Source organism: Lampetra fluviatilis, chromosome 11 (assembly GCF_964198595.1).
Source record: "Lampetra fluviatilis chromosome 11, kcLamFluv1.1, whole genome shotgun sequence".
Lineage (NCBI taxonomy): Eukaryota > Metazoa > Chordata > Hyperoartia > Petromyzontiformes > Petromyzontidae > Lampetra > Lampetra fluviatilis.
Window position 1 is genome coordinate 7,105,058 of NC_136285.1, and position 6,599 is coordinate 7,111,656.

The window sequence follows — 6,599 nt, forward strand, 5'->3', positions numbered from 1 at the left end:
AAATAGAAACACAAATCTACTATACTTAGAAATGTAATGTAATACAACAGAATTTTGCCAAATTTAAATGCGTTCACGTGCTTTAAGTGATTGGGGGGAGGTGGTCGTGCAGTCGTTGGTGTGTGGGCTGAGACCATTGATTGTGGGACTGCCGGGATTCGGAACCAGGGTCTCAGTGATGGTAGCTCGGCGCTCTGAACCGCCTGGCCGCATCCTATCGTTTAGTTTCGCATTGTATGGAATTAGTTCAAGTGGGCCCTGCAGCCACTAGAGGGGCTCTAGTGCACCACGATGTTAAAAGTAGATTTTATTTGTTTAATGAAACCGTGACGCTAAAGCTTGACAAGTCGTTAAAACTATTAACTATTTTTTTGTTTACCAGGTAAGGCCCGCTGGGCGATATAGATATTTTTCAGAAGCAACCTGGCCACACATCATAGCTCAACGAGGTGCCGGGGGGGGGGCAACGAATGAGGAGGTAAATGAGCAATGCACAAGCCAATGGGAGGGCTCGAGAGGCATGCCAAGGATTGCCTGTCACTCGATATTTTTTTGGGGTTTAGATCGCGTAAATATATATGTTGGCTGTGTCGGGTGGTGGCGGGTTTAACGACACATTTATATATTTACGACATCTAACCCAAAAAAAACATCTGTATTATGGATGATATTGGTCGCGTAAGCCTACGTGTTAAATTGACTGTCACTCTCAACTAAACTAAAATATTTGTTGTTGTTAATTCCAGGTGAGGCCGACTGAGGTACATTGCTCTTTGTCAGAAGCGACCTGGCCACCAATGATCGCGCAACGAAGTGGCGTCTCATCACGTGGTCATTTATAGCGGCCAGATTCTCTAAACCTACGTTTCTAAATGTGGAGGGAAAACTCAAGAGGACCCGGAGAAAAATCCAAGCAACCACGAGGAGAGAGAACACGCAAACTCAAAATATACAGGCATCAGTGTCGGGATCGAACCCTCGACCTCCTGTATACAAGGCGAGGTAGTTAACATTTCTCCACCGCATTGAATCGCAAGAGGGGGCAAATCATCATCATCAACCTAATAAACAAACATGAGGTGGCTCAGCAGTAGGAGTTGGTGACTTGCCACCAGAAGGGCATGAGTTCAAATCCTGCTAGGGGACTGACTCAACCCATCATCATTCCGGGGTCGATACCATAAATACCTTACAACGTTTTGGGGACATCCAACAATGGTTGTCCTATGGATATACTCACCCCCCGCCGTAGGAATGTGGAATTTCCAACAGTATCACAGGGCTGAAATAAGAGATGAGCAACGCCTGAATGATCACATCAGCAGGAGATCGCTTCGGCGAATGGAGAATGGCATAGAGGCACCCATAATTAATCTTTGCACCAGGCATAGAACAATTGTCAACCGAAGAAAACCATGAGGTGGCCAGCTGGCTTAAGGGGTCCAATGCCGTGCGGGTATCATGGCACAGAGCCATTGCGGCTGAGATTCAAATTCAAGGCGCCCACTCACGATGAAACCGTGTCGGCATGGCATCTCGTATGTCACAGGTTGGATACACTCAGCCCGCTCGCCAACCCTCCTGCAAAAGTATGTGCTGTGCATTTATCAAAACCAAAGCCTGACCACATACAATAGAGCCCTTGCTGAAAAGCAACGATATAAGGCAATGCCAACGGTCGTCAACCACTCCATGGCTTCCAATGACAATGAGTGATTCAAGGCTGTTCCCTCTCGTGAATAACCTCAGATGGCATTATCGGATCTCTTCAATGTCCCTTGGTTTGTGGATGTCTTCACAGCCACATATCGGGCTGTCCCTCATTCCCCATTTCAGAAGCAGCTGATTGCAGCACTCATGAGAGGTGCTGATGCGGTGCACCGTGACCCATACCTCACGTGGCACGGTAAAGCCACGTGCTTTGTGGGTCCGTGAATGGGCGGTGATTTTTGACCAGGCTGTTTTTTTCCCCCAGTCGTGGCTGATCCAAGAGGGGGCGATGTTTTAGAATGTAGAGCCATACTCTTTGGTTCTTATGTGATTTGTTTTATTTTATTTCTAACTACGTGACTTACCGAATGAACCAAAGAGTACGGATTCCTGCAGTCACGAAAGCCTCAAATCAAGAATGTAGAGCCATACTTAAAAAAAAGAAAGCTTAAAATGTACAGGCTGACACCACCAACAAGGAAGAACCCAGTTTAATCGCAGGTGGCTGCCCGGATGTGAACCCTGTGTTTAGTGTGTCAGCTCCAAAATTCCGAGCCACCGAAGCAGCTCTAAGCAATCTGGCCACCAAAATTTATTGATATATTCGAATGAGCGGTGCACTCCGACGATAACGATGACCATATTAGGGAGAAGGGCCATAAATGCAACTTCGTGAGAACGTGTCACTTGTTACAGGCCAGCGCGTGCGACATCCCAAGCCACAACCCGAAACCAAGTATCATTTCGCAACGATTGACGAAAACACTCCACAGAGCCACCACTGAAATCTCTTCCAAGTGACCTTGATCTCGAGTCACAACTCACCCCTATGTTTACGGAACATGAACACGTTCCTTATACGACTCAAGTTTTTCAAGTTTCAAGTTTCATTTATTAGGTATAGCCCTGTGAGCCATTCGGCTCTTGAATCGGGTGCAACCGCAACAAACAAAAAAACAAAAACATGAACAAGAAAACATCTTAAAGGGACTATGTGACTAAGTGCAAACAGAAAATCCAAGAAAAGACAGCAAAATATTGCAGAAAAAGCACCGTACACCAACACTGTGCAAAAATCCCAGTGGGATGCAAGTCAAACAACAACAACAACCACAAGACAACTTAGATTAAGGCCATCAGTCTAACTCTGTACTACAACAAACAAACATGGCCAAACCGAAAAACTTTTCAAAAATCACCAAAATAAAGCCATAAAAGCAATGAAACAGTGACCATAGGAACTGTGACCGAATTTTCACAATAAACGACGTAAACAACATGTACTACCAAACTCTGCAGCCACAGCTGGCTGCATGAGTCACTCCACAACAGCAGCAGGAGCATCAGTCGGAGTGTCAACATTTTTCAATGCACCTCAGAAGTCAGACGCGCCTGAAGGATCGGCAAGTATGAGATGTAAACGCGTGAGCAAGCTTTGCACGCCCAAAACAGGAAATGTTGGCATCCTCTGACGGCATCAAGTCAAGCCAATTCTATTTTTGCTCACACACGCCGCCGCCTTTCGAGCACAAAATCCGCCACTCAAAGCGGCCATCGTCACATTGATACTCATAAACATAGAAACTTGTATTTTACGAGTAAACTAATTTTATATATACCGTATAGTACAGTTGTTTCAAATATACAAGTATTAGAATAAAAGCAAGCTGCGGTTGTGAGTTAGTCGTTATCGCCACAGCCACCGCCGTTACCGCCCTTCATTTCGGGGAACCCTTGGGCCGTGGCACACAACAAGAAGGGAAACGGGACAGTGCTCGCCCTTGTGTGGGCTCCCAAAAAACATACACGGGGGAGATTAGGGGACAAGGCCGTAGCCATGGAGTCAACATTGGGGGGGACTAAATATTCCAGGGTGTCTGGGGATCCCAACCCAGAAAAAATTAACCTGTAAAAACAAAGTTTTTCACTATAAATCCTTTATATGCGTGGCGGCTAGAGTCCTCTCGTCCTCTTGCTTGAGATGGCTGCCACCTATGGGTCAGATGATTGCCTGCCACCATTAAGCAATTGGTAATTAAATATAAAAAAAATCTTAAAAAGTGTAAAATTTTGGAAAAAAATTGCTCTGTTTTTTCTTTTTTTACCTTTTCTTGTTTCATTGTATGTAATGGCAGAGATTAGGGATTAATAAAGTACAACCATAACCACAATCATATAAACAGAAATATATTTTATAGCAATATATTGGGGGGGACATTTTCAGCATATTTGAATATTGGGGGGGGGGGGATGTTTCTCCCCCAATATATATTATAGTTACGGCCTTGGTGCACAATCGCAGAATGCCAGAAAGGTCCTGTTTTATACACCGGGGCTTTATTGCAGTCCAGCGATTGATTCGACATGTCTGCATTGCATCATCGTGGACTGCAGCTGTCCCGTGTCGTGGCAAAGGGCGTCTGATGAGGATGCGCATCGTCGATGCAACAGGCGATTTTGTTGCGCAACATTAATGGTTGACACCTCATCAATGTATCTTTTATTCTACCATGTACGATTTATCACCGACGTGACACTAGTTATTTTCTCACAATACCCTCACCATTTTCTGTATACAGCTCAGATGTAGCACATGGTGAGAGGGTATTCATACCTGTCAACCCCTTGTCAGCGCCCAATCTTATTACAGACCAATTCAGACCCTGATTGGTCACCCCGTGTCCTTTATAAATCTCAACGTTCATCCTACAAAGTGCCATCACAAGGGTGAAACAAATCTTGACTTAAAGCTTTCGTGACTGCAGGAATTCATATTCCTTGGTTCTTTCGGTAAAGTCACGTAGATAGAGAATAAAAAGGTAAAAAAACCACGACGTTTCGATCGCAGCACAAGCGATCGTCCTCAGGTGAACAAATACATCTTGTAACTCAATTTTAACGCACTTCCCAATGTGGCATCGACTGCAAACTTGGTATACTTATTATATTGATGTCAATACTATATTCTATCAAAAAAACAATTTTAAACAATGTTTTTTATATGTTATGTTTCGGCTTGGGTCTAATTGTCCACGCTCAACTGACGTTGGCTGTAAATCACCACGGTCCCGTACGTTATGGCAAGCTTCGGGGCCACTTCTTGGAGTTCTTCCATTACTAGTAGGGTACATTTCATTAAAGCGTGTTTAAAAAAAAAAGTATTTTTAGATATTACTTATTAATCAGAAACTTGGTATAGCAATGGCAGAGGGAGACGGTGTTTTGGCTGGAAAATGTAAACAGAGTACGTTTGTTTAAAAGTGTGCCGATGAATATTGATAGGTCTTAAATGTAGGTTTTCGCGACCAAGATTATTATTCAGAATTGTTTCTTGAATAAGTCCACAGGTCTACAAACAGCAGGCTTTTATTTAATTAGACTGGAAGTTGCCATCCCAGTCGCCCACAAGGTGGAAGATGCGATCATATCAGTCCATTTCTGAGCACCTTAATCGGATGATTTGTTGGTGTCTTCCACCGGATAAGGTGGGAGGCTATGGGGCGGAAGTGAGAATAAAATGGGAGATTGAAACAGTTGAATTTGTTGGAGAGGAGTGAGAGCAGAGGCAGGTAAAGATTATAGCATGGGCCAGGAGTTTGGCGACAGAAAGTGAAATGAGGGAGTAGATTTTCGTGATATTCATTAGAGGAAAGCGGCACATGCGAGGCGATGTGGGTATACAAAGTGAGACGAGTCAAAGGTGACACCCATTTAAATCTGATAACTCCTGGACATCCGTGAAAGGAGAAAAAACATAATTGGTTTTTTTTCCCTTTTATCTGGCAACAAAACTGACACCTTTTTTTACGAGTCGTCATGTTTGCATAGACCACAATACCTGCAGTCATGGTCTATGCAAACATGACTTCTCGTAAAAAAAGGTGTCAGTTTTGTTGCCAGATAAAAGGGTAAAAAAACAATTATCATATTTTTTTACTGGCAAATGAGGTACCAATGGTGGAGAAAAAAACAGGTTTAGTACCACTAACCACAACCATTTCATAATCCATTCACTGCTGGATGAAAGTCTCCCGAAGTGCATCGCTCAATCCATCTCGCTTCTGCACGTGCCGATTTCATCAATCACCACGGCGACCTTCCTTTCGGAATCGTTTTCGTCCTTCGGCTGTCACTGCGTCACTGGTCTCGACTGTGGGTCTCCACCGATAAATAATTTGTTAACCTGCCGACCAAGTGATGCAGCCGCACGTGGTAGAGCACTGATGCGAACTCACCACGCTGGGGTTTGCGGTTCGATTTTCGGCAGCCATCGTTTGATTACTGTGGAAATTAACCCTACAAATACGCTCCATACGCTTATCAGTGGACTTTAACCCCTCCCCTCGCCCCGTGTGCCAGCGTCATTATCCAAATTAACACAATCACCCGCAAATAACTCAATTCGAACTACACATCGTTCCCTACTGGCAGACTATGTAAATCTGTAGCGCATAGCACCGTTGTGATAGCCGTGCTACAAGAATGGCATGAATACCAAATGTACAAAAACTAAAGCATTTTGACTTCATAAGCATTTTGACTTCATGTGCATCCCCCCCTTTTGCAGGTCATTGAGGTTATCTGAGCGCGGGTCAGTGTGGGTTGGTGAAAGTGAGTATAGGCAATACGAAAGAGACTGCAAATGATGCAATTAGTACAATGCAAAGTACAAATTACACAATTCACAGCACAAATGGAAAAACATTGCAATCCAGGTATACAATGACACGGTATAAATAAGACAGCCATTGATAATTATTTCTGGTCTAAGTTGATTTTACTCAAGATTTCTATTTGCTCCGCTGTACTTGGCTTGACCTTTGTAAAACAAATTTTATCCAGGTGGTTCTTTTTGGCAAATAAGACATGCTCGTCTCGAGTTCTCACCT